General features: G+C 50.8%; 2 long non-coding RNA genes across 5 annotated transcripts in view; one reads left to right on the top strand and one right to left on the bottom strand.

Moving 5' to 3' along the window:
- LOC103350467 (uncharacterized) overlaps positions 1-25,582 on the bottom strand; it is a 63,479-nt gene that overhangs the window by 14,790 nt on the left and 23,107 nt on the right. For 2 of the 4 annotated variants that reach the window (XR_016233185.1, XR_016233183.1), the window contains exon 5: positions 16,229-17,474. The exons of the other annotated variants lie outside the window; for them this stretch is intronic. This is a non-coding gene — a long non-coding RNA (uncharacterized LOC103350467). Of the gene's footprint in view, positions 1-16,228; positions 17,475-25,582 lie in introns of those variants that run through there. 4 annotated transcript variants of the gene reach the window in all.
- On the top strand, positions 19,100-20,347 carry LOC149127045 (uncharacterized). The gene is made up of 2 exons (XR_016233188.1): positions 19,100-19,508; positions 20,136-20,347. It is a non-coding gene; the product is annotated as an uncharacterized LOC149127045 (long non-coding RNA).

The following is a 25,582-nucleotide window of genomic DNA, read 5'->3' as shown; positions in this document are numbered from 1 at the left end:
CTGACCTTGCGGCAGGAGAGGGAGCTGTGGTCCTGGACCACCGCACGCCCTGAGCTTGTGTCGTGTGCTCTGGGTTACACTACATGGTCCTGTGCACGTGGGAAGGAAACCTGAGGCTTTTAAGAAGCTCGGGGCTCCGTGACCAGCTTGGACCACCCCACTGAGCCCCCCTAGCAATAGATACTCTTGCTCTTCAGCCTTAGGGGCTCTGAGGGGAAACCTTGGGGAGCACAGCTCCGTCTCAGGGGTGGGGGGCACTCTCGAGTTGGTCCTGGGCTGTACAGCCAACAGCTGTGGGTCACAATGGGATTCTGTCTTCAGCTTTGCTGCTAAACTCTCCAATTCCCCTGCTGGGGAAATCACCGCAACAATAACCTGGCACCGCGCGCCATGTGCCATCTTTCCCTGGCTCTTCCGCCTGCTCCCGCTTCCTTCTGCTGGGCTGTCCATCCACCGGCCCAGGCTCTTTGGCAGGAGCTCAGTCCTCTCTCCGCACCTGGGAGACCATGCCTCATTTTCTGTTCCTGAATGCTGCCACAGCTCAAGACGCTTGATGCAAGGGACTAAGCAAGGCCTGGTCCCCCACACTCCCAAGCTGCGCGGCACCAGTCTGTCTGCTTGCTGGTCTCTGGTTTTCACTTCGTGTTTGTCTCTGGCACCTGGGATTTTCCTTTTCTCTTGAATGCTCAGATGTCTGCTGTGCTGTTTATTCCCTCGTGATAGGCTGCTTGACCGACTCTGGTCATCTGCGGGGGCCCTCGCCTGCTGCCTCCCCCGGGGTCTCCAAACACAGAAACTCACTGCTGCCCTTCTCTTGACTTCCGGCTGCCCCAGGCCCACAGTATATCTAGGTTCTCCTGATTCGCCAGCTTTGGAGCAAAAGCGGGTACAGAACTTCCCATCCATACTTTGTTTAGTATGGCTAACGCCAGGTGGAGGAATGGGGGCTGTGGCAGCCATGTGGAGACATCTGTAAGCAAGTACTCCCGCTCACACAGTGACACTAACCTGGTTCCTCCCACCTCAGCAGTAGAGAGAGCCGCCCATGGGGATAGAGTCGGACCTCATAGTCCCAACTGTTGTCCCTATAAGGAAACAGTCCTGTACCCAACTCTTCACTTGGTTTCCCAAAGGACATCAAAGATTAGCCTGGAACTGGTCAAGTCTTGACTGGGGACGGAGGGTGACAAAGGAAGAGGACCACAGAGAGAAACACTATTCTGGATAATGGGGGTGACAGAATTCAGCTATCCCTGAGAAGCGGTGTTTCTTCTTAGGAGAGATGTATGTGTATGCATACATGTATGTGTGTGCACACACATGCACACACACTGTTAACGCTAGATAAAGCCAGACATTTAAAATGGTGAAAAGGGATTTTACTCAGTAACTGCTGACTGACAGTCAAGGGAAGAGCTCAACTCCACTCTGATTTGTGCACAGGTGACTGGGCGTTGGCAAGGAGCAGGGAGGAGTCGGGGCGGGGTGCAGGTGGACTGAAGCAAGTGAACACTCCCAAGAGGCAGCCAGAGGGAGGAGGTCAGGCCAGCTGCACCTGCTGGTGGCCCGGACCAGGGAGAGGACGCTGTCCTCCATGGAGCCTGGGAGACAGAGGCCCTTCCTTCCTGACCATGACTCTCATCTTGGAGAAAGGACCTTGAGAAAGAGCCTCTGAGTCGTCAGAGATGCGCCCAGTGACTTCTCTGCAGGACGACCATGAGCCTTGAGCAAGAGGGGGTGGGGGAGGTCAGGGCCCCTCGGCAGGCCTTGGCCAGAACCAATGGCAAATTCTTCTGACAGCCTTGAGCTTTTCCAGACAACAACTCAGAAGGGGCTGAGTCATCCCGGGGCTGTGGCCTTGGGCTCCCAGAAGCCGCACTGATGTCTGTGCAGAGGAGTGGGCATGAGTGCTGAGAGCTCAGGCGTCCAGGTACACCTGGTTTATGAAACAGATACAGGTGAAACCCAGGTGTACCCACCACCCCACCACTTGCACTGCTGTCGGCAGGCCCACCATGAGGCCAGGAGTGCCAAAACCCATCCTTCTGGAATCTTCTGAAGACAGCAGCAACAACAAATTGAATGAAAACTTCTTTGAGCCCACATAGGCCAGAGCATGCTTGGAAACTTTCTGACCTTGTGCCACAATAAGAACATGCTTCCAGTATTTCCTATGCTATTTTTTCTTAAAATTCTGCTCATAATCTACTAAATTAGTTTCATCGTCCATCAGTGGGTCACAAGTCACAGCTCACAGCTGAGAGACACAAGGCTGGTGTGCACTGACCCCAGGCAGGGGTAAGGGAGAGCAGCTGGCAGGCCCTGGGTGCAGCCCTCCCAGCAGTGCTCAGAGAAACCAGAGGGAAAATCTGATTGCACAAGAAATCAGCGAGCCTGACCTTAGATAAACATGGCCTTTGTGGGTGCAATCCTGTTCTTTCATCAGAAAAATGGAGTAGGAGGAGCATCGACTGAGTAATTGCCCAGAAACACGAGACCAAGCCAGAAGCAGAGAGATCAGGACAGTGAGGAAACTAGTCCAGGTAGAAGTGCTGAGATCGTTCCTTGGCAGAGCACAGCCTGGTAGAAAGCTGCATCTCCAGGCAAGGTCACTGTGGAAGCCCATGGGACAAACAGAACTTAGACTTTGCACTTCTGGCTCCTGACCAGGCGTTAGTGAATCAAGGAACAGGGTGCCTCGTTGTGAAACAACATAAGCATTGTTTAAAAAGATTTATTTATTCACTTGAAAGGCAGAATAATACAGAAAGAGAGTGAGAGAGAGGGAGAGGGAGGAGAGAGAGAGAGAGAGAGAGAGAGAGAGAGAGAGAATCTCCCATCTGCTGGCTTGCTCTGAAAATGGCCGCAAAGGCCAGGGCTGGACTGATCCAAAGCCAGGAGCCAGGAACTTCTTCCAGGTCTCCCATGTGGGTGCAGGGGCCCAAGAACTTGGGCCACTCTCTGCTGCTTTCCCAGGCGTATTAGCAGAGAGCTGGATTAGAAGTGGAGCAGACGGGACCTGAACCAGCATCCATATCAGATGCCTGCACTGTAGGCATCAGCTTTACCACTATGCCACTGTGCCAGCCCCAACACAAGGATTTACTGGGTCCCTACTATATGCCAGGTGTGATTCTAGGCCCTAGGGCTCCCACTGGGAACACAACGAAGTCCCTGTTTGTATACTCTACTAGAGAGAGAAGGCAACTCCCAAACCATGTACATCATACAGTGCCAAATAGTGAAAAACTCTGGCAAAGGCGCAATGCGGGCTGAAGGGGGCACGCGCTCCCTAAATGGGATGAACAGAGACTGGGATGAAGGGAGAGTGAGAGCCTGAGAACACCTGGGGACAGCCTGTCTCTGCCAGGGGGAACAGCCAACTCAAAGGCCCTGAGGCTGGAGTCTCATTGTCCCTGTGGCTGAGCAGGCACAGAGCAATGGCCCCCTGCAAACACTGAGAGTCAGATGAGAGTAAAAGAGTCTCAGATACTGCATCCCCACTCTCGTGGCCTGCAGCTCCAAGTGGGCAATGCTCAGAGTAGGTGGATCACGGTGAGGATTTGCCACTCACCACTCTCTGATGGAAGTTTTTGTGAACCCAGAAATGAGGAGCAGGTTCTCCAAATCTCTGGTCTTTTGGATTCGGTCCTGGGTGCTCCTATCATGGTGGGCTGGGGCTGGCCTCCTACCTGCCGGTCTCACCACCCGAAGTCAGGGAGCGCCTGGGAGCCGGGCTCAGTTGTTGTTGGTGGTGTTGGGGTTGGGAGAGTGGCCACAGATGCATCTTGCCTTATAAGCCACTGCATTGTGGGGTTGGTTCTTCCACAATGACAGATAACCACAATAGCGGTTAAAGTGGTTTTTCTAGAACATAAAAAGTGTGCTTCTGCTATGTCAAGAGCCTTGGGTGATCACTGACGTCATACATAAGAGTGTTAATTGTTAAATTAACAACAGGAGTCATTGTGCACTTACTTCCCATGCAGGACCTCTGTCCTCAATGAGTTGTATCATGAGAGTTAACTGTAAAACTTATTCTCAAATAGATTTGTGTGTGTGTGTGTGTGTGCAAATTATTGAAATCTTTACTTGGTACAGAGTTGGTCTTTTGTGTATAAAGTTAATTGCAAATGAATTTTAATGGAGAATGGGACTGGGAATGGGAGAGGGAGGAGGAGGTGAGTTGGGAGTAGGGGTGGGAGGGCGGGTATGGTGGGAAGAATCACTATATTCCTGAAGTTGTACTTATGAAATTTGTACTCCTTAAATAAAACATTTCTTTGGTGGGCGGGGTGTGTGTGTGCATCTTCTTTTCATCAACTGGGTTAGTCACTGACATTTTTTAGTAATTTTAATCTGTAGTTTTTACCTCCTGTAAGGCTTTGCATATGTATATATATATATTTTTTTTTTTTTTGACAAGCAGAGTGGACAGTGAGAGAGAGAGACAGAGAGAAAGGTCTTCCTTTGCTGTTGGTTCACCCTCCAATGGCCGCCGTGGCCAGTGTGCTGCGGCCAGCGCACCGCGCCTATCCAAAGGCAGGAGCCAGGTGCTTCTCCTGGTCTCCCATGGGGTGCAGGCCCCAAGCACTTGGGCCATCCTCCACTGCACTCCCTGGCCACAGCAGAGAGCTGGCCTGGAAGAGGGGCAACCGGGACAGAATCCGGCGCCCCAACTGGTACTAGAACCCGGTGTGCCGGCGCTGCTAGGCGGAGGATTAGCCTATTGAGGCGTGGCGCCGGCCTGCTTTGTATATTTTTACACATTCTTGTGTAACATGTAGCAATTGTTCCTATTTATGGAAGCCTAGTGGATCTTTGAAAATGTCTTACTGGTGTCCCTGAATACTGTGAACTGAGAGGCAGCACACTGGGGGGCAAATCCCAGCGAGCTCTGTGTTCAGGGCTCCGCTGGGTGGACGCAGCCAGCCTGGGAGAGAAAATAGTTGAGAACAGCAACTGCATTTGTACTGCACATGTGCAGACTCTTCTCCCGGAACAATGTAACCACTCCTTTATGTTGTATTAGGCATTCTGGTTTTGGTAAGAAGACATAAGGTATGTGGGAGGGTGTGCTTAGGTTCTATGTAAACACTCCTCTATTTCATGTAAAAGATTTGAGTACACACAGATTCTGGTATTCTCAAGGGTTCCTGAACCAACCCCCCATGAACAATGAGGCACAGAGTATAAAAAAAAAATCCTCCAGAGCTAAGTGCAAACCAGCAAATCATTTTAAAATTCTCAATAAAAGCCATGGCGAGGGGGCTGGCGCAACAGGTTAAGCTGCCACCTGCAGTGTGATTCAAGACCTGGCTGCTCCACTTTCGATCCCCTGCACCCACATGGGAGACCCGAAAGAAGCTGCTGGTTCCTGGCTTTGGCCAGGCACAGCACCCCCGCCCCCCCGGTAACCTGCTTTTCCAATAAATAATAAATAAATCTTTTAAAAAAATACGTGGTGATTCATGTGCAAACAACACATTAGGTGCTGAAAGTGTTCATTCTAGGGCAGTGTTAGAGAATGTACCTTTGTGGGCGGTGAGCTGGGGAAAGGTGTCTTTGTCACTCACCTCTGACTCCAACTCGCCTCCTTTGCACACAGGTAATCATAGACTACTTCTCACTGAGTTTTGGTGAGGCTTGACAAGATCAGACTTGCGAAATGCTTAGCTCATTGCCCGACAGGTTGTAAATGCTCCACCCATTAGCTGTTGTAATTGTCCTTGACTGAAAGCCCACAGGGCTGGGAACTGTTTGCTGGCTGGTCTTTGTGTCCACACCACTTAGCTCAGAGTGAGGAGCAGCACACCCTCAAAGATTGTTGCCATGTCAACACCTATCAGGAATAGTGTTTGGGGAGAGCCTGAGATGCTGCTACCCGAGTGATTATCACCACCATGACTGACCGCCTTCTGGACACTTGGCACACGTAGGAGGTGGAGCCATGAAAACAAATGCTGTCTTTTTTTGGGCTGTGAAATGATTTTTAAAGAATTGACAGTGCAGGGGCTGGCTCTGTGGTGCTGTAGGTTAATCCTCTGCCTGCAGCGCCAGCATCCCATATGGGCGCCAGTTCTAGTCCCAGCTGCCTGTCTTCCAATCCAGCTCTCTGCTATGGCCTGGGAAAGCAGTAGAAGATGGTCCAAGTCCTTGGGCTCCTGCACCTGTGTGGGAGACCCGGAAGAAGCTGCTGGCTCCTGGCTTCGGATCGGCGCAGCTCAGGCTGTGGCGGCCATTTGTGGAGTGAACCAACAGAAGGAAGACCTTTCTCTCTGTCTCTCCCTCTCACTGTCTGTAACTCTGCCTCTCAAATAAATAAAATCTTTTTTTTTTTAAAGAATTGGCAGCACAGGGGCTGTATCCCTACACAACTGGCCAGAAAAGACTAGGGAACATTCTCTTCAGTAAAGGGCTGTGCTGTTTGCTGTGCTTGGTCCCCAAAGCATTGGAGTTTGCAGGCTCTGGCTTACGGGAGCCTGTTTAATCCCCGTACAAACTCTGTCAAGTACGCTGATGCTTAGAGAGGTTGAATGCCTTCCCAGAGTCAAGCCTGAACCTGTTGCAGAACCACACCCCATTCTATGGAACCCCCAAGCCTGGGTCTGCTAGACCTATGGGCAGAAAGCCAATCGCTGATGTGGGGGGTGGGGGAGGTAAACGGGTAGGTATTGCAAAGCGCAGAGCAAGGACCAGGCAGCTACTGCTTAATTCCCGGGCTCCCCGAGGAGCCGGGGTGAAGGTCTAGATTGAAGTTGGGGCTGAGAGGTACATGTCCAAGCTCCTGGTTGCTCTGTGGTACTTGTGTCTCTCCTTTGATTGGCCAGTGAGGCCGTGCTCTTTAAGGAATCTGTGAAGGCCGGGAGCGGTGGGGAGGCCTCCAGTGGGTCTGGGGAGGTTACATGTGAATAGCCAACCTTCTGCCCCAGACCTGGAATTCCCCTGCCGGGACCTGAGATTTCCCGAAGCAGATCCCTCCAGACAATACTGGCCAACAAGGTTTTATCTATTGGAGAAACAAATGACTTCTTTTTTCTTTTTTTCAAAGATTGATTTATTTGAAAGACAGAGTTACAAAGAGAGAAGGAGAGACACAGAGATATTCCACCTGCTGGTTCATCCCCAAATAGCCACAACGGCCTGGGGCTAGGCCAGGATGAAGCCAGGAGATTCTTCTGGGTCTCCCACATAGCTACAGAGGCCCAAGCACTTGGGCCCTCCTCTGCTGCTTTCCCAGGCCATTAGTAGGGAGCTAGATTAGAAGTGGAACAGCCAGAACTTGAACCGGCACCCATATGGGATGCTGGCTGCAGGTGGTGGCTTTACCTGCTGTGCCACAGCGCTGGCCCTGCAAATGAATTCTTGAGTCTGGTGATAAGAACCTTGTAGGGCCAGATGTACAACCCTTCTCAATTCAGTGAATTCCTTTGGATAAAGGACAGGTAAGGACACCCTGGGGTAAGGAAGACAGACTAGAAGCTGAGTCATGCCTTCACGTGACAGGGGTTTGGTCTCAAACCCAGGTGCATGTCTCTGAGCTTATGACATGTCTACTGCAGCCTTTGCACTTGCAAGCAGGGGGATATATTGAGTGCAGTGATGTCATGGGTCTCATGTAACTCCATGGTTCTCTGATTCGGGGATTTTGTGAAGATCATGTATGTGACAATTTCAGAGACACCTTGCAAACATCTAGAAGTGCTTATTACTAACTCACTGATCTGTGCAAGGCCAGGGACTCGTGCCAAAACCACCAAGGGATTGGAGATGATCCCTCAGTACTTCCAGACTTTCCTGCAGAACGCAGGCTTGCACTTTTAAAGGTGTTCACCAGGGGGCAGAAGATGAACAAAAGCTCCTTAGAGACACTCCTAGTGATGAGAAGGAGCCAAAGATAGCCAAGAGTTTATTTTTCCTAAAAGGAAAGAGGCTCCTGTCTGAATTCCCTGCCCCACAACTCTGTTCTGTCCTCGCATTCCCTGCCAGGATTCCTACCCGCAGAGTGAGCTCTTAGAGCAACTGAGGCCGGTTCAGTCCTGGGATCACTGACTCTAAGATGCCATTCATGGGGCCAACCTTGTGGCATAGCAGGTTAAGCTGCTGCCTGCAATGCCAGCATCCCATATGGTCGCTGATTTGAGTCCTGGCTGCTCCGTTTCCAACCCAGCTCACTGCTAGTGTACCTGGGAAGGCAGCAGAGGAACATCCAAGTGCTTGGCCCCCTGCACCCTCATGGGAGACCTGGATGAAGCTCCTGGCCCCTGGCTTTGGCCTAGCCCAGCTCTGGCCATTGTAGCCATTTGGGGAGTGAACCAATGAATGAAAGATTAATCTCTCTCTCCCCCCACCTCCGTAACTCTGCATTTCAAATAAATAAAAATATTTTTTAAAAGATGCCATTAATTTTAAGGTACATCTGTCTTTTAGGTGACACTTAGAAAGGAAAGATGGTGCAATGCATGAATTGGTCACACAATTTCCTTTATTTTGAAATTTCTGTCCTTTGTCTTCAGAGATTTGGTCATTTCCCCTGCTTTTCACTTGCACTGTTCTGAATAATTTTTTTTAAAGATTTATTTATTTGAAAAGCAGAGTTACAGAGAGGCAGAGAGAGAGAGAGAGAGAGGTCTTCCATCTGTTCACTCCCCAGATGGCCACAACAGCTAGGCCTGGGCCTGGCCAAAGCTGGGAGCCAGAAATGCGCCCCCAGGTCTCCCCAGGGCGGCAGGAATTCAGTTACCTGAGCCATCACTGCTCCTCCCAGGGTCTGCTGGACACTGCAGTCAGGAGCTGCAGGGGGAGCTGAACCCAAGTCCTCTGATACAGGACATAGGCACCTTCAGCAGCGCCTTGGCCACCAGGCCACAGATACCCGCTTCCTGCCCCATGGCCGATGGGAGGCAGCATCATTTCCCTGTGACTGCTGCGGACCACGGGTGCATGTGCTGACCGGCACGCAGCTGTCTTTTGCGGAGAAAAGTCTGTTTAGATCCGTCACCCATGGTTCCACGGGGTTGTTTGTCGTTCTGTGACGGAGACGAAGAATTTTCTATATAGTTTGGATGTGAGTTCCTTCTAAGACTGTGATTTCTGAATTTTTTCTCTCGGCCTGTGGCTTGTCTCTTGCATTCTTAGTGTTTTTTTCAACGCATAGAAGTTTCAAATTTTGATGAAGGAACATTTTGATTTTTTAATTTTTGAATCCTTGATTTTTGGTGTTTAAGAAATCATTGGCTAACCCAAGGTCATGTGTTCCTCCAAGGGTTTTATATCTCTTTTCTCGTGTTTAGCTGATCGCTACACTTTGAGGGAGCCTTCGTGTGCATTGTGAGGTACAAATCCGCCCTCCTGCACGTGTGCGCCCAGCTGTCCCCGAGCCGTGTGCTGAAACATTCTGCTTCCCCCTGAACTGGCAAGGAAGGAGGCAGGGCAGCTGGACCAGACAGGAAAACGGAGACACGGAGATCCGTGTGGCGAATCTGCTGGAGTCCATCAGAAAATACAGAATAGCAAAATTTCCCACCTAGAAGTGGCATCTACTAACCCGTGAGAAACGTGAATATAGATATAAAATTCCATTTCTCTCTATAGCAATGCATCCCCAGAAGCTGGTGTAAGAAACGAGATCGCTTACTCTGGGGCTCTGGAAACTGATCGAGGCAGCACTGAACTGTGTTCTGACCCTGCGTGCTCATGACCTTGTGTCCTGGGTACCTTGGTGGCCTCACCCTGGTGCTGGTGATGTGGTGTAGCCAGTTTAGGGCTGAATGAGCTGGAAGTCCTGGCAAGCCCCTGATGTCATGCCATCCCTCTTCCTGTCAATCAGAACACCCCCCTTCCCAGTGTGTACCTGCTTCATCATAGACCAGAAGGGGAGAGGCCATGAAAATGTAGATATTATGCTCCAAGTGGAACTTGTGGAGGGGTCAGAAAATGCCCCGCTGGCCTCATGCACTTAGAAGCATAACCCTTATCTCATAAAAGAGGCCACCAACTCAGAGGGAGCGCTGTCTCTCTCTCTCACCATAGACCACCGCTGGAGGTGCTGCACAGGTGCCCCCTCCCCCCACTTCCCCTTCTGGTGATCCTCAGGCCCCCTCATAGCAGGTGTTTTCCGTGTGGGCCAACCCCTACTCATGCGTCACTGTGTGTTCACTTTCTCACCTTTTGGATAAATCTTGTTCTCACGGTGTGTACCTTATACGTGTCTGCACTTAGAAATCTTACCTTTCTGCGAGACAAGAGCCTGGAGTAAAATTAATATGCTCAAGGCCCACAACACTGGTTCTGATTGCAAGTCCCAGGATACAGGTGAGGAATGATGGTTTGAAAACATGTCCACACATTCCTCCATGATCTCCTCTTTAAAGGGGGGATAATTCCCCTCTCTGAGAGCAGGGCTGGACTTGGTGACTGGTGGAGTGACGTGTCTCGTGGCAGAAGTGACATGTGCGACATCTCAGACTAGATCGTAGAAGGCTTCGGATGCTCTTCCTCCTTCCTCTTGCGTCTGTGCCCCTGGGGAAGGCGCACACCACGCTGTGAGGACACTCGAGTGTCCCCGCAGAGATGAGCTTCGGTGCACAGAACCGAGGCCCCCTGCCAACAGCCGTGCAACAGTGAACTGACCCGGAAGTAGATTCAGCCGTGGCCAAGCTTTCAGAGAGCTCCAGCCCCAGCTGACAGCTTTTCGGGACTTTCATGAGAGACCCTGAGCTAGAACCGTGTGACTAAGCTGCCCCTCAGAAATTATGAGGCAATAAGTGTCTGTTGTAAGCTACTCAGGTTTGGGGAATTTGTTTCCTAGCTGCAGCTAACCAACGTATGGGGAGGGGGAGAGGGATGGAAAGGTAGAGGGGAAACCAGCTCAGGGCTGTGCCCCTCACCTCCCACCTACAGGAAACCCACTGGGCCTGCCTTTAGAGCAGTCATTCAACCCTGCTGGCCCCCAACGGCACCAGCATCGAGGGAGGGGCCTGGCCATCTTGCTGAAAGGCCTGTAGGCGAGGGGCACAGACAGCTGTGCCCTTGACCACCAGAGGGCTGTGTCTCCAGGGTCCCTGGCCTCAGTGCCCCAAACAATGTCGGGACTGCCAGGGCCCATGGGGTCACTGGGCGGGAGGCTGATACTCCCAGGCCTTCGTCAGCCAGGGAGCACCCGCAGCCTGGGCTGTGCAGGCTGGGGGCGGGGCGGGGAGGGGAGCAGCAACAACTAAGACTGACACAGCCCCTGCCCAAGGTGAAGGGCACCTGGGGGTAAAATGACCATCTGAGGCTGGTGGCTGTGACGGGGGAGGGGCTCCCAGGAACTTGACTGAGGGGTCAAGTGTTGCCCCAGGCTGCTCAACACAGGACAGGGCATCAGCACACCAGAGACCAGAGTCAGTGCAGGGAGCCACCTGTAGGCAGGGACTTCGTGGTCCCAGACATGTGCTATCACTTGGCTTTGGAGATCTGGATGCCATTGTTTTTATCCCATACAAAAAGGACATTTTCACAAACACACCCAGAAGGAAGCACACTGCGTTGGTCACAAATAGCCTGATGAGAAAAGGAGAAGACACACACACACAAAAACACCCTGAGGATGCAAACCTGGCCATTGTACCTTGGCTATAATGATCAGAGCATTCTTAGAAAATGAACAGAGGGGACAGCTCTGTGGCATAGCAGGTAAAGCTGCTGCCTCCAGCACTGGCATCCCATATGGGCACCGGTTCGAGACCTGATTGCTCCACTTCCAATCCAGCTCTCTGCTATGGCCTGGGAAAGCAGTAGAAGATGGCCCAAGTCCTTAGGCTGCTGCACCCATGTGGGAAGACCCGTAGGAAGCTCCTGGCTTCAGATCAGCACAGCTCTTTCCATTGCAGCCATTTGGGGAGTGAACCAGTGGATGGAAGACCTCTCTCTCTTTTTCCCTCTCCCTCTCTGCCTCTGTTCTCTGTAACTCTGCTTTTCAAATAAATAAACAAATCTTTAAAAAAAAAGAAAGAAAATGAACAGAATGATTCTGGCTCCAGCCAAGGTCTCTGCTGTGCTGGGAAGCTATGAGCCCTAGGCTCTGGGGGCACTTCCAGCTCACGGCCTGGATACACAGAGTGAGCGGGCAGAGACAGGCCACAGGGATGAGGAAGGCAGGACAATTCCAGCCAAGTCCTGGGGACTGCTATTTCTCCCCTTGGGGGGTTATTTCCACAGTTCCTACCAGGTGAACATCAAACAAGTAGTAACAAGGAAGTTGTAGGAACTTAGTGTTTAAAAATCTAGTGTTGTCATTTTGCTGCAAGTAATTGAATGTGTGGACACTGTCAGAGTTGAAATGGAGTTACTTTTGTCGATCCCTAATAAAATTAATTAATTAATAATAAAGTTGAGAGGTTCGGAAGGAGGGGACCTTGAGCACCACCACCTGGCAAGAAGAAAAGTTCACGGAAGAAGTACCGGATCACTTCTGCAAGGAACAACTGTCTGCTCACCCTTGGACCGACGCCACTCTTGTTACTGATGCTTGCAGCCAAGGATGATGGTTACAAAATACTTTACACAATCCTCCTCATTTTTCCTTTCAACACTTGCTGTTGCTTCAGCATTCTCAAAGATGCCATGGTTCCCATGGTCTGCCTGTTCCCACCACGAGGCTCTGCTAGTCCCAAATGAACATGAGCTTTAGAGAGCCTCATTCTGATTGTCATTTATGTTGACAAATGAACTTTTAAAAATATATTTATTTATTTATCTATTTATTTATTTATTTATTTAAAAGGCAAAGTCACAGAGAGATTGACAGAGAGAGAGGTCTTCTATCCACTGGTTCACTCCCCAAATGACCACAAGGGCTGAGCCGATCCAAAGCCAGGAGCCTGGAGCCTAGAGTCTCTTAGTCAGAAGTCACATTTTTGCTTAATTACAGATTTGGAAACCAAATACTAAGATCCCTGACTTTGCTCTCAATGTCTCCTTTCCCTTCCTGTTCACTAGGTGGTGGAGTGGCACCACTTGGTCCTGCCAGCACTGGTTTAACAAGGGGAAAGGACTTTTCTTTTGCTTCTGTCTGAATTTTTTTTTTTTCTTTTTAGAACTTTTCTCCTCCTCGTCTTCTTCCTCTTCCTCCTCCTCCTTCTGGAATGCAGAGAGAGAGGGGGGTGGGCGGGGAGAGGGGGAGGGGGAGGGAGAGATTTCCCATCCTCTGGTTCATTCTTCCAAAGGCCACACACCCTGGACTGGGCCAGGCTGAAGCGAGGAGCCCAGGACTCCATCCGTGTGTCCCAGTCGGGTGGCAGGGACTTGGGCCGTCATCTGCTGCCCTCACAGGCACATTAGCAGGGAGCTAGATTAGAATCAGAGAGGCTGAGACTTGAACTGGCACTCAAATATGGGATGTCGGTTGTTGCGGGCGGCAGCTTAGCTCACTGTGCCACAACGCTGGCCCCCGGCTCCAGAAAGAAAGGACTCTTAGAGGGCCTGTCCAACACCTTGGTGGAGATGTGCCTGTTCCCTGTCCGAAGGCCTGAACCCCAGTGTTCTTCTGTGACCTTGGAGGAGCAGGCTGAAGCCAGGTGCTGCGCTATCAACTTCTATGTACTCCGCACAGAGCCCACACGCTGTCACTCCCACTTGGCTTACAGTGTATCATTTTGTTTGCTGTGTGGACAGTTTGCAGGTCAGAGCTATGACACAGGAATTCCCGATGTGACCACCTCAGTGGAAGCACGAGTCTGGCTGGCCGAGAACCTGCAACCACCGGACTCAGCAAGAGGCCTCTTCTGCGTGCCCAGGTGCTTGTTCCTGGCAGTGAGAGCCGCTGTGGCACAGTCACTTACGTTGCACACCAAGAGGCTGGAGACACCTGAATGAATGAATCCACACAAAGTCTGCTTCGGAAACGAGAAGAAGTAATGGGAGCCAATGATGACCACAGCCAGAAGCCATGGGCTTCCTTCCTTTCCCGCCTGAGCAGGTAGCCACGTAATTCAGCACCAAGAAATTCAACATCCTCGTCTACCCCTCCAGGTAAGCACCCTTCCACGCAGGTGCACGAGGCAAACGCAGCGAATCATCAAGGTCATTCACTCAGACTTATCTCCTCAGCCAGCACTCTGCAGAGGGAAGTGGGGCCAATGCAGAAATGCTCGATGAGCCAGGATCCTGCCATTAAAGCACTGGGATAAAAGTATTCCTTTGCCAAATTACGCCAACTGGTTTTCAGAAAAGGCAGCATATACAAGCCCCACGGCGGGAGCATTCAAACTCTGGAGCTTGTTCCTGGCCCACCAGGGCCTCAGTGATTCTAGAATGCACTGGATTCAAAAGAGAAAAATCTCCTGGCACGCAGAGGCTGCTGACTCTCTGGGTCATTCAGATGGTCTCAGGAAGTGTCCCCCAGCCCTCCAATCTAACTAAGCCATGAACTAATTGAACACACTGGGAAAACAGGTAAGTATCAGAAGAGAACTTCCCCTAGGAGTTTCATGTATAAATCACCCTCTCAGGTTCGGCTACTTCCTATTCCCAAAGCAGGTTAAATTTGGACTTCGTGATCCTTTGAAAACATAGGTCTGATCATGGCACTTGGCTCAGAACCCTCTGATGACGTCACCATTTCACTGAGGCCAAATTCCAAAAGAGACCCCAGAACCTTACATAGTCTGGTTTCTGTTACTTACCTCTCTAACCTCACTGGATTTCTTCCTTTCTTCTTTTTTTCTTTATTTTAAAAAATGTTTATTTATTTTTATGTACTTGAAAAGCAGAATGACAGACACAAAGCAAAAGAGAGAGATGAGAGAAATAGATCTTTCACCTGCTAGTTCACTCTCCAAATGTCCACCATAGCCAGAGCTGGGCAAGGCTGAAACCTGTAGCCTGAAACTCCACCCACGTCTCCCATGTGGGTAGTAGGGGTCCAAGCACTTGAGCTATCATTTGCTGCCTCTCAGGTACATTAGCAGGGAGCTGGATCAGAAGCAGTGCAGCTGGGACTCCAACTGCCACTCCAATATGAGATATGGGCCTCCCAAGTGAAGGTTTAACCCACTACACTGCAATACCCACCCGTCTTTATTTCTTTATTTATTAAAAAAAAAAAAGTTAACAGTCCTTGCATTTGCATAGTGTTTTAAGGAATAAAGAGGCAGATTTGTTTTTTACCACTGTGGTGAATGCACATTCTTCTACTTGCACCATGAGATCTGGACAGCTCTTTCATCCCCAGTACCCAGCACAATGCCTTCGATCCAGACACTCTCAGTGACGCTTGGTGAGGGAATGAGTGATCACATCCCATGAGACTGGCTCCTGGCTTCAGAATGGTGCAGCAAAGGCCGTAGCGGCCATTTGGAGAGTGGACCAACGGAAGGCAGACCTTTATCTCTATCTCTCTCTCACTGTCTATAACTCTACCTGTCAAAACAACAACAACAACAACAACAATAACAACAAAGTCCCATGGGAAACAACAGCTCTGTGAGCAGGAACTTGTTCTAAGTCCTGCCTATGTCATGAGAGAGGGGGGAGGGAGCTGTGCTGTGGCAGTCACCAGCCGACTGCACACATTGCTTCCAGCTTCAGGGGCCTTACAGGACTGCACTTCAGGAGCTGGGAAATGGCCAGGGTGCGCGTAGTCCCCCTGACCACGGCTCAGCACCCTTCAGCCCCATACCGTGAGAGTCGAGTTTTAAACATTGGCTACTGAAACTGGGATCGAGCCTAGGTAGGCGGCTCCATTGTGCTTAAACAGCTGGCTAGGAGGTCAAGTCCAGGCCTCCCAGCCCTGAGAGCAGAGACAGTTAGGGAGACTGAGGCAGCAAGGATGAAGCAGCCCATTTCTGACTGTGCGACACAAATGCATGAGTGACAGGGCCAGCATGGTGAGGACACAGATAGGCAGGCCAGAGCAAGGAGATGGCCTCCAGCATCAGGAGTCTGTGTCTAGGATTTCAGGACTCTGGCCTGCATCTCAGGGCCACAGTGGGAGGCACACCCACAATGCAAACATGGCAAGACCCTGAGTGAGGAGTTCCTGGTACAGCACAGAGATGCCTGCAACACTGAAGCCAGGAACTGTTGGAAAAACCATCATTGCCTCAACACATGGGAAGTACTGGGCTGGCAGCAAGCCCACAGGAGGAGCACGAAATGAAGTAACCTTTGGCAGAGAAAAACATTCTGAGATGATCAATGTTTCTTCACCTGCATTATACGGAAACAAAAGAACTAAGGAAAAAAATTTTTTAATATTTTATTTATTTATTTGAAAAGTAGAGTTATAGACAGAGGGAAAGGTGTTCCATTTGCTGGTTCACTCACCAAATGGCCAAAACAGCTAGAGCTGGGCCAATCCAAAGCCAGTAGCCAGAAGCTTCTTCTGGGTCTCCTACATGGGTGCAGGGGTGCAAGCACTTGGGCCATCTTTCACTGGTTTTCCAGGCCACGGCAGAGAGCTGGATCAGAAGAGGAACAGCCGGGACTTGAACCAGTGCCCATATGGGATGCCAGTGCCACAGGTGAAGGCTTAGCCTACTATGCCACAATGCCAGCCCTGCAAAAAGCATGACAGTTTATTATTCCAAGAGCCAAAATTTCTTAGAAGGGTCTACTGCCTTCTATGTTTTTATTCTTTTAATAATTTTTATTTCAAGCCGGCGCCGTGGCTCAATAGGCTAATCCTCCACCTTGCGGCGCCGGCACACCGAGTTCTAGTCCCGGTCGGGGCGCCGGATTCTGTCCCGGTTGCCCCTCTTCCATGCCAGCTCTCTGCTATGGCCAGGGAGTGCAGTGGAGGATGGCCCAGGTGCTTGGGCCCTGCACCCCATGGGAGACCAGGAAAAGCACCTGGATCCTGGCTCCTGCCATTGGATCAGCGCGGTGCGCCGGCTGCAGCGGCGGCCATTGGAGGGTGAACCAACGGCAAAGGAAGACCTTTCTCTCTGTCTCTCTCTCTCACTGTCCACTCTGCCTGTCAAAAAAAAAAAAAATTAAAAAAAAATAATTTTTATTTCATATAAATGAAGATGTCTTTATTGACTCCATTTTAAAAAAACACACTATTTGTATAGCTAGAAGCAGGATTTTCTCAGAGTTTTTGTAATATTGGCATTACCGTGCCGACAGGGTTGTGCCATGGAAGCAGAGCTACCCAGGGATCTTATTAAGGAATCAGAGCTTCAACAAGCAGGGGTATTTGGGAAGGGATGGGCAGCAGGAGGAGTCACTTTCCAGGCCTCTCGGGGCCCTGGTGCAGATGGACAAGTCACAGCTTGCAGGGAAATGCCAGGGCAGGCATGGGATGCCCATGGAGACTCTGACTTGGTGGTCGGCAAACAAGCTGCCAGTGCGGGGCTTGGACTGCTGTCATTCAGCGGAGCCAGCAGCTGGGAGGAGCAGTTGGAAACAGGGCAGAGGCGAGCAAGGGCTCTCTTCCGCTGGGCACCGGCAGGCCTAGGGCTGGCCATCACCACAGTGAGTGCAACAACCTGCAGAGAGCAATAGGTGAGGTTCACTTCCGCCTTCTACGTCCCACACAAGCTTCTTGGACCAGCTCTACCCTGGCATCCTATTGAGAAGAGGATTCTCAGAACAGCAGTTCCCAAGCTGCCCACACCGGTGCTGCACAGACTGGCAGACACAGACGTGCCAGATGAAGCAAATTGCCTTGAGCTATTTCAGTCTTTGGTTGGGTTTTTCCTAATTCCAGTGTGGAAAGCTTGGTTCTGCTAAGCCAGTAGCCACTGGAATTAGTGCTAAATTTCCTAAAGCAACACTTAGACTCTGGTGCAAACCAGGAGCTTGAAACACTGTACTTAAAAAAATCTGTCTCTCTCTCTCACTGTCCACTCTGCCTGTCAAAAAATAAAAAAAAAAAATGCAGCATTCATAGGATCAGCTGTCATAATCACAGAAAACACACACCAAACATACTGTCGTCACACATCACTATCACGTATATTGAGATTTTCATCATCTCTTAAGTCAGTTCCTGGAGCTACACGGCAATGTTAAGACTGGTATTGGGGCTGTGGCATAGCAGGTAAAGCTGCTGTCTGAAGTGCCATCATCCCATATGGGTGCCGGTTTGAGTCCCAGGTGCTCCACTGGCTCTCTGCTCTGGCCTGGGAAAGCAGTGGAGGAGGGCCCAAGTCCTTGCGCCCCTGCATTCACGTGGGAGACCCAAAAGAAGCTCCTGGCTCCTGGCTTCGGATCGTTACAGCTCTGGCCATTGTGGCCAATTGGGGAGTGAACCAGCGGGTGGAAGACCTCTCTCTCTGCCTCTCCTTCTCTCTGTGTGTAACTCTTTCAAATAAAATAAAATAAAAATAAAAAAAAAGACTGGCATCATGTCTGTGCGCACCACGTCCAGATCCACCAGCATGTGTGTGGATTTGGGAGCAGTAAGAGTTGTTCGGCAACATGAGCTCCTTCTCTGTGCTCTGTTTCTCTGCCATTTCTAGGTGTGCTTTCATCTTCAGACCACTGGACAAACCAAGACTGGGCTTTGAAAATTATGGTTTTTTAAAAAAATAAATATTTATTTATTTGAAAGTCAGAGTTACAGAGAGAGAGAGAGAGAGAGAGAGATCGATCTTCTATCTGCTGGTTCGCTCCCCAAATGGCCACAACAGCCAGGACTGGCCCAGGATGGAAGCCAGGAGCTTCTTCCAGGTCTCCCACGTGAGTGCAGGGGCCCAAGGACCTGGGCCATCTTCTACTGCTTTCCCAGGCCACACAGAGAGCTGGATTGGAAATGGAGCAGCCAGAACTCAAATGGGTGTCCATATGGGATGCCAATACGAAAGGTGGTGGCTTTACCCGCTCTGCACACAGTTGGCCACTATGCTTTAGTTTTTGCTTAGGTATTCGCACAACCAAACTCAAGGGCAAAATTCCCAACACAAATGACTGCCTCTGGGCCAGGCACACAGCCTTCACCTCACAGTCAGTAACTATTTTCTGAGCATCTCTATGAGCTACTGTTTTTATCCCTCCTTCTGCACCACCCCGTCACTGAACCCCAGTCCTTCTGCTCAGTTTAGGTAGCTGTGGCGAGGTTGCGTGCCAGCTGTCTCTGCAAGCTCAGGGATGAACCCGGGACGGGTCAGCTGCTCTGAGCTGTCAGTGCCTGGAATGTATGGAGGTTATGTGGACAACCTGCTCTCTCAGGGCCTGGGTTTGTTCTGCCAAACCAGGAGATCACCTCTCCCTACAAGCTGATGTGACACTAACAGAGTTGCTGTGTGTGGAAGGCACTCAGAACGCTGCCTGGTGTGCAGTACACACACACAAGTTAAGTAACCTACCTAGGAAGAGCTCTGCTCCTAAGTAGGCGAGAAAAACATAGACAGGAATTATTTTTAGAAAAAGCAAGCTGCCCTGTCAGCCAAACAACTGTGTCCTAAGAACGAACACTCGGAGCCCATTGAGAAAGCAACCATTTGGCCTCTCTGAGGCCATCGTGATGTTCACACACCGTGAAATCGCCTAAGGATGCCTCCCAAGATGCGTTCTCATGGGTAAGTGATGTCTGACGGCTACTCAGCAGTAACCGCTGATGATTCTCAGCTCCGGTTACTACAACGGATTTGCTGAGAAACATCTGTGAGGGTGAAATTACAAGCTTCCAAGTAAGTTCTGGGTGATCTGCGATTTCTTGGAACAAGCCAGTTAGGTTGCAGGACTGGTGAAAATGTGCTACAGGCTGGTGCCGTGGCTCACTAGGCTAATCCTCCGCCTGCGGCGCCGGCACACCGGGTTCTAGTCCCGGTTGGGGCGCCAGATTCTGTCCCGGTTGCCCCTCTTCCAGGCCAGCTCTCTGCTGTGGCCAGGGAGTGCAGTGGAAGATGGCCCAAGTGCTTGGGCCCTGCACCTGCATGGGAGACCAGGAGAAGCACCTGGTTCCTGGCTTCAAATCAGCGCGGTGCGCCGGCTGCAGCAGCCATTGGAGGGTGAACCAACGGTAAAGAAAGACCTATCTCTCTGTCTCTCTCTCACTCTGCCTGTCAAAAAAAAATGTACTACAGCAGGGACACGAGTGTTTAAGAGGAATTAGATCAGCACAACATGCTAAGGAGAAAGTCTTAGAAGGTGAAGACTGGTGTAGCATGAAGGATTTACAGGAAATTTTATCTGTCTTTCCTTAGGCAAAAGCCAAAAACTGGCCAACCACGGAACTTGAACGAGTCAAAGTAAAAGGCCCACAGGAGTGGCACTGATTCTCCCGGGAGTCTTGTCGACTTATGTTCATACTTTTTAAAAAATTTTATTTGAAAGGCAGAGTTACAGAGAGGGAAAGAGAGACAGAAAGAGACAGAGAGAGAGAGAGAGAATCTTCTATCCTGGTTTAATCCCCAAATAGCCACAATGGCCAGGTATGGGCAAGGCACAAGTCAGGAGACAGGAGCTCCATCTGGGTCTCCCATGTGGGAGGGGCCCAAGCACTTGGGCCATCTTCACTGCCTTCCCAGATGCATTGGCAGGGAGCTGGATCAGCAGCTGGGACTTGAACCAGTGCTCATATGAGATGCCAGAGTCACAGGCAACAGCTTAACCTGCTGTGCCACAATGATGGCCCCTATGTTCATAACTTTTAAATCTGTCAGTTTCATCTTTAAAACTGACCTGATTCACAGGGTATTTTGGATGCCAGATTTATCTTTACTCAGAAGACCAGTCCTATTTCCAAATTCATATGGAACTATTGAGACTGAAATATGCAACCTAAAGTGCAAGTACATTTTCATAGAGGAGCTTTTGGAGATGCGGGTCTCACTATAAGATGGTCTTTCCCAACAAGGAAGAAATCAGAATCAGAATGGGATGATGAAATGACTTCGCTTTCTTAGCTATTCCTACAATATCTCCTAGTTCTAGCCCGCTAGTCGTCCTTTGCATGTTACTACCTGCTATTGGAATTTGGGGGCTTATTTTTGTTTTGGCAATGATCCAGACTTAGGATCCTCTTAACAGGAAGACAGAACTTGGTATCCCTCTACTGGTGTTATTTCACATTGCAGATCAACACGAACTGATAGTTCATGGCATCCATTTAGGGAGTCGTCACCAGGATTTAAAAAAAGAAGGCAAATATGTATCTCATGTGGCAAGAGTGAATATTGATTGGGGAAACTTCATTTCCTCCCTATGTCTATGATTCCACAACCAAGAGAACCTTCCAGCCAGGAGCACTGAGTACCCAGGCGCTCTGGTCAGCAGGAAGGGGTTAGAGTGAGTCCAGTGGGGCTGGGATGCACAAGCACGGAAGAGGAGCCTGGCTCTGTATGCAATTTTAATATTTTGTTTATCATGAACTTTTTGCATCAACTTCATGACTAATGTTTTTTTAATCAGTGCATTAAAATGTTACACTGATTGCTATGTTTCACTGTTCCCTTAAATTACGTGCCCCAGATAAGCGCCTCACTTGCCTCCCCCAGCCTCGGCCCTGTCGGTTTGTTCTACAGAGGGAATGGAGGTTGGCGAGCCAGGAGAACTCAGGCAGAGCAGCACAGGTGGGGGTGAGGTGCTCCTGGCGTGTCTGATGTCTTCCCCTTTCTCCAGGAAGCAGGCAGGGGGCGAGGTCCTGGGGGTAGGGGGGTGGGGCAGGCCCTGCGAGGGCCAATGATCCTGACTGCTGAAGACACTGGAAGGAAGAGGAGGTCTGGGCCAGCCACATGGACGGCTGTGCAGCACCAAGCCCTGTGCGTAGCTGGGTGGTGCCATTTATGGCGACACTGTTTGCCTTGTGAGTTGCGTTTCCCTAGCGGCTCTGAGGGGGCAGAGAAGATGCAGGCACATGTGCTGGGTGGAAGGACAGGAGCCAGCGAGGGGCGGACCAAAGCCCTCGACAATCCTGCATCTGAGACAGGGAGGTGGAGGGAAGACAGGCCAGGGGATTGCGGTACGTGGGGTGCTGGGGCAGGCAGGGGCGGGCAGAGGACTCTAGGAGAATCTTGATAAGTAGCGGCTGAAGAGGATACGGGGAATGGGCCCTCACCAGACACCAAAGGTGTGATGCCCTGACCTTGGACTCCCTAGACCCAAGAACTCAGAGGTCTTTTGTTTATGAACTTTAACAAAAAAGGAAAGGAATTACAGAACAAGCGGACAATACCACAGCAGTAGTCAGCCTCTGCCCAAGACCACAGGACAAGACCCCTCTTTTCTTGCTGCCCCTGCCTTTTCATCCTCACCGTCTGACCAAACATTCTCCTGTTACGCCTGTATCTCCCACAGCACCCTGCCTCCATTTCCGGCAGTGACACCTCCTTGCCCCAAGTGCATCCCAGATTTCCACTAGGTTCTCGCCTTCCTTCCCTCCGCCTACCCAACTCACTCAGTCCTGTACTCTTGTGCTGGGATCATGACTGCCCATGCTCCTGGCTCACTGAGCTGCTGGTGAGACTAAAGAATCTTGTTGAGGGGTCGGCGCTGTGGCACAGTGGGTTACCACCCTGGCCTGAAGCGCCGGCATCCCATATGGGCGCTGGTTCAAATCCTGGCTGCTCTACTTCTGATACAGCTCTCTGCTATGGCCTGGGATAGCAGTAGAAGATGGCCCAAGTCCTTGGGCCCCTGCACCCACATGGGAGACTTAGAAGAAGCTCCAGGCTCCTGGCTTCTGATTGGCGCAGCTCCGGCTGTTGCAGCCAATTGGGGAGTGAACCAGCGAATGGAAGACCTCTCTCTCTCTTTGCCTCTCCTCTCTCTGTGTAACTCTGACTTTCAAATAAATAAATAAAATCTTAAAAAAAAAAAAAAAAGAATCTTGGCTGGTGCCACGGCTCAATAGGCTAATCCTCCGCCTAGCGGCGCTGGCACACCGGGTTCTAGTCCCGGTCAGGGTGCCGGATTCTGTCCCGGTTGCCCCTCTTCCAGGCCAGCTCTCTGCTGTGGCCAGGGAAGTGCAGTGGAGGATGGCCCAAGTCCTTGGGCCCTGCACCCCATGGGAGACCAGGAGAAGCACCTGGCTCCTGGCTTCGGATCAGCGCGGTGCGCCGGCCGCAGAGCGCTGGCCACGGTGGCCATTGGAGGGTGCACCAACGGCAAAGGAAGACCTTTCTCTCTGTCTCTCTCTCTCTCATTGTCCACTCTGCCTGTCAAAAAAAAAAAAAAAAAAAAAAAAAGAATCTTGTTGATTAGTCGGGAGAAAAGCAGACTCTGGCATCAAGGTTACGTACAAGGCCAAGTGGCTAGGGTTGTCTGTGACCAGTCTTGGGAGTATGGGGAGGATAAAGAGCACCCCCAACAGGCCCCAAAATGGAACTTCGTGTTTGTCCTGTGAGAACTGTTGGATGTTTTACATATGTAACCCCTCCTTCCCCTCCCGGCTACATTCACTGGAGTTTCTTACATTTCCTTTCTGCTAAGCGTTGTACTAACACTGCCTTCTCTTGTGTTCATCTGCTTCACACTTCCCGCAGACAGAGCAAGTTCCCAGGGCTCATCAGCTGCTGCGCACACTGTGTCCCGTCTTAACACAGGCTAGTCCTACACCAGTCACTGTGCACGCCGAGTGCTCACTGCGTGTGTTTGGGAACGACAGGGAAGCACTTTTCAAGAAGAGTCTCAGCAGCAGCTACGGCGGCTCCCACGCCTCTAGGAAACGATCCGTTTGAAAACTTCCATGGCTTCCTTCACCCACTGGCTGCTCCCTAAGGACTTCAGGAGACTCGTCTTTTTATGAATCCCAATGGTCATGCTTTTGTCTCTTTTGCATTTTTAAAGGTTTATTGACTTGAAAGGCAGAGTTAGAGAGAGAAAGGGAGAGACATGGAGAGGGAGATTTTCCATCCGCTGAGATCATCATTCCCTCAATGGCTGCAATGGTTGGAGCTGGGCCAGGCCAACGCCAGGAGCCCGGAACTCCACCTGGGTCTCTCATGTGGGTGCAGGGACCCAAGCACTCGGGCCATCCTCTGCTGCTTCTCCGGGCACTTTAGCAGGGAGCTGGATCAGGAGTGAAACAGCGGGACACAAACCAGCGCTCACATGGGATGCCAGCACTGCAAGCAGAGGTTTAACCATCGTGCCACAATGCTGGCCCTGTACTTTTGTCTCTTAGGTGCGTCATTGCCCTTGTACAATATTTATCCTGCCACCAGCAATGCCACTGAGCCTCCTCGGTGGTCTTGTCTGTCACATGGACTCCTTCTGAAACACATTCAGGTTGGAAACAATGGCTGGCCTCTCTGAGGACCCTGACATGACAAGTCATGGCTGTTCTACCAAGATCCAATCTTTGTCTCGAACACAAGAAGGTACTAGAAACCACAGAACTCTCAGCACAAAATGACCTGTGGCCAAGTCCTGCAGGAAGATCTTGAGCGATCCTCACCGGCTCTGAGCTCTAAGGCCCCAGCCCTGGCCTGACTCAGCCCCTTTATGAATTTCTGTTTGAGAAGGCTCACGGCTATAAAAACGACTTACCATTGTTCTAGCCAAAATTAGATTTATGGCCTCTGACCCCCTTTTATTTATTTACTAAAAAAGCCTACAATGGTGAATCCTTCCTCAGTCCCTATGAGATATATATGTACATAGCTCCAACAACCAGGAGTGTTTTTCTTAAGGATGTGAAAGCTATTTCTTTGAAACGTAATTATCAAGAATGGAGGCTCGGCTGGTGCCAAGGCTCACTCGACAACCATTGCGGCACCGGCACAGCGGGTCCTAGTCCCAGGCAGGGCGCTGGATTCTGTCCCAATCGCTCCTCTTCCAGTCCAGCTCTCTGCTGTGGCCCGGGAGTGCAGTGGAGGATGGCCCAAGTGCTTGGGCCCTGTACTCCAAGGGAGACCAGGAGAGGCACCTGGCTTCTGGCTTCGGATCAGCATGGTGTGCCGGCAGCAGCGGCCATTGGAGGGTGAACCAACGGCAAAGGAAGACCTTTCTCTCTCTCTCTCTCTCTCACTGTCCACTCTGCCTGTCAAAAAAAAAAAAAAAAAAAAAAAAAAAAGAATGGAGGCTCTCTGTTTCTCAGTCACTGTGGGAGAACAGAATTGTATCTTTTGATGTGGACTAGGCAGGGAGCCAGTGAGGGAGAAGGAGCTGAGAAACCACCAGCACTCTCTTTGCCACAGCCTTGCACTCCCTAAAACCTCACTGTCTTCTGTGCCGATTCAATGTGGCTACAGGTGTGGCACACGCACTTCCTCACCATGCACCTGAGCCTCACTTCCCATCATGCATGAGACACCATGACAACCAAGCTGTGCACCCCCACACGGAGACACCATGGTACCCTCGTAGATACTGCCAGTCCCACTGGAGCCCCGCCCAAACTCTGCCCTATTTGTATACTCACTCAGGGCACCATCCCCTACATCAGGCGACAACCCGAAAGCTGGTGGCAGCAGATGCCACTCTTTCCTCAAAGAGAGAGGCTGTCCACGTTCACGTCTAAATGTGTGCTATCCCTTTTAGTAAATCCTGCTCTCCATCTTGTGCCATACCCATGCCTCTGCTTTGAATTCTCTCCCGACAGCGACAGCGCAAGAACTTGGAGTTAGCCCAGCTGGGGATCCTGTCCCCACAACAGTTTGATCTGAGCAGCAAGCACACACAGCTGGCCTAACCACACGTACACCCACAA

This window comes from Oryctolagus cuniculus, chromosome 4 (assembly GCF_051225735.1).
Source record: "Oryctolagus cuniculus isolate XC-2025 breed Fujian yellow rabbit chromosome 4, ASM5122573v1, whole genome shotgun sequence".
In the NCBI taxonomy this organism is placed as follows: domain Eukaryota; kingdom Metazoa; phylum Chordata; class Mammalia; order Lagomorpha; family Leporidae; genus Oryctolagus; species Oryctolagus cuniculus.
Note: the sequence above shows the minus strand (reverse complement) of the source record. Positions and strands in the feature narration are given on the sequence as shown.